The sequence below is a fragment of the Rattus rattus genome, chromosome 12 (assembly GCF_011064425.1).
Source record: "Rattus rattus isolate New Zealand chromosome 12, Rrattus_CSIRO_v1, whole genome shotgun sequence".
In the NCBI taxonomy this organism is placed as follows: domain Eukaryota; kingdom Metazoa; phylum Chordata; class Mammalia; order Rodentia; family Muridae; genus Rattus; species Rattus rattus.
Genome location: NC_046165.1, coordinates 35075046 through 35077324, shown reverse-complemented (window position 1 = coordinate 35077324; position 2279 = coordinate 35075046). Strand labels below are relative to the sequence as shown.

The following is a 2279-nucleotide window of genomic DNA, read 5'->3' as shown; positions in this document are numbered from 1 at the left end:
CCACATTCCTGTTAATGTCACTCTTAGTCACTGAATGTATGAAGTCACCTCAGAATGCATTACAGTGCCAGACAAATGTTATTTCAAGTGTGTTCTACTCAGTCCCCACCCCCAGGTCTGTGCATGCCTGGTGTCATCCCAGGCTAGCTTCCTGTCCAAGCAACTAGTGGTTGTCTCAGGCTGGCTTGTTTGTTTGTTTGTTTGTTTGTTTGTTTTGTTTTAGGGAATGTTAGGTTATTGGTCATTCAGATGTTCATAAGTCAGAACACTGAACATAGGCAGAGCCTCTCACCTCTCTTCCACCTACTGATGCACATGTGACGCAGCCGTCACACAAGCACAACCTGTAGGGGTAGGTAAAAAATTTTGTTTTTAGTTTTATGGATTGTTTCTTTGTTTTGTGTAGTTTAAATGTTTATTACTAGAAGTCATTAAACAATCTGTCTCTGATCTAAATCTGTTTGGAATTCAGATTATCATTTATGACTGAACTATTTCAAACTGTAAATTCTATAATTTTGTTTAATAGATATTTTTTTTTTGTTCTTTTTTTTTTCGGAGCTGGGGATCGAACCCAGGGCCTTGCGCTTCCTAGGTAAGCGCTCTACCGCTGAGCTAAATCCCCAGCCCCAATAGATATTATACTTACAGTAGTTTACTGTGGTTTTAGTGTAGTTCCTCTTTCACACAGATTACAAAGATCAAGATTCTTGAAAACCATGGTCATATTTTTGTCTTTCATGGTATATGAATGTAATATTTTCTTAGAGTTGTTCTCTTTTCATAGTAATCTTTGTAGTCTATTTACAATGGGCCCAACTCTGACTTACATTTGATTCCCTAAGTGCTTTCTGAACTGCTTAAATTTTATTGTTCATAATACTGCCCATGCTTTATTCTTAAATATTTTAATATTTGGATTAAAACTTGGGCCTTATTTGTTTCTCTGCTGTAGTTGTTAATGCATTGAACTGGATAGCATAATTTTGTTTGAGACGTTTTCCCAGTGAGTTGCCCTTACTCAAGGGCTCCGTCTCTTTTCATGAAACTTCTGTTTCCTGTCCTCTAATGGTGACCTGTATAATGGAAGCCTAGGACTGTTATCTACTTATTATTTGCTTGAACTTCTCTTCCTTCATAAATTCATGCTGCCCTTCTCTTTGTGCAATTTGTTCTTAGGGGACTCTCTCTCTCTCTCTCTCTCTCTCTCTCTCTCTTAAAGAACCTATTTATTTATTTTAATGATTCTTGCCGTTAATTGCAATGAAATTAATTTATAATACTTCTTTATAATTATTTCTAGATAAGGAAGAGATGTAAAAGTCTAAGGTCGTTTCTTTAAGAACTGTCATTGAGTGCATTTCAACTGTTACCCACTTTCAAAGCTTCCCCTCCATAAACTCCATATTCACTTCCCCTGACTCTATGAGGGTGATTCCCCACCCACCCCATCCTGTCTCATTGTCCTAGCATTCCCCTACACTGGGTCATTGAGCCTCCACAAACCAAGGGGCCCCTCTCTGAGGGATGCTAGCATATCCACGTAGAGATATGGGTTTCCCCGCACCATGTGTACTCTTTGGTTAGTGGTTTAGTCTATGAGGGTATCTGGTTGGTTGATATTATTGCTCTTCCTATAGGGTTGGAAACCCCTTCAGCTCCTATATTCCTTGCCCCAAATTCTCCATTGGGGTCCCTGTGCTCAGTCTGATGTTTGGCTGCATACACCTGCACATATATTTGTCAGGCTCTGGCAGAGCATCTCAGGGAATAGCTAAACCAGTCTCCTGTCAGTAAGCAATTCTTGGCATCAGCAATAGTGTCTGGGTTTGGAGTCTGCAGATGGGATGCATCCCTAGGTGGGGCAGTCTCTGTATGTCCTTCCCTTCAGTCTCTGCTCTACTCCTTGTCCCTACTTTTCCTTTTGGCAGGAGGAATTATGGATTAATATTATTTTTGAGGTGGATGGGTGACCCCATCCTTTAAACAGTGGCCATGCCTATCCATTGGATATGGTCTCTACAGGTTTTTTCTCCCCTTTATTGGGTATTTTGGCTAATGTCCTCCTTGTTGGGTCCTGGAAACCTCTTGGTTACCTGGCATCTGGGAGTTTCTAGTGGTTACCCCCAATAGAACAGTTTTTTTCTAACATCCGCTGCCACTTACAGAATTTTTCAGATTAAGAAGCACTAACAAAGAGACTCTTAAAACAGTTTATTCATGTGGAAGAGATTATTAAATTGTATAAAATATTTTAACTTATGACAAATGTATCCATA

General features: G+C 39.6%; 1 non-coding gene across 1 annotated transcript; it reads right to left on the bottom strand.

Moving 5' to 3' along the window:
* Positions 1–225: 225 nt before the first annotated feature.
* On the bottom strand, positions 226–357 carry LOC116914117. The gene has a single exon (XR_004389681.1). It is a non-coding gene; the product is annotated as a small nucleolar RNA SNORA17 (small nucleolar RNA).
* Between the last annotated feature and the right edge of the window lie 1922 nt (positions 358–2279).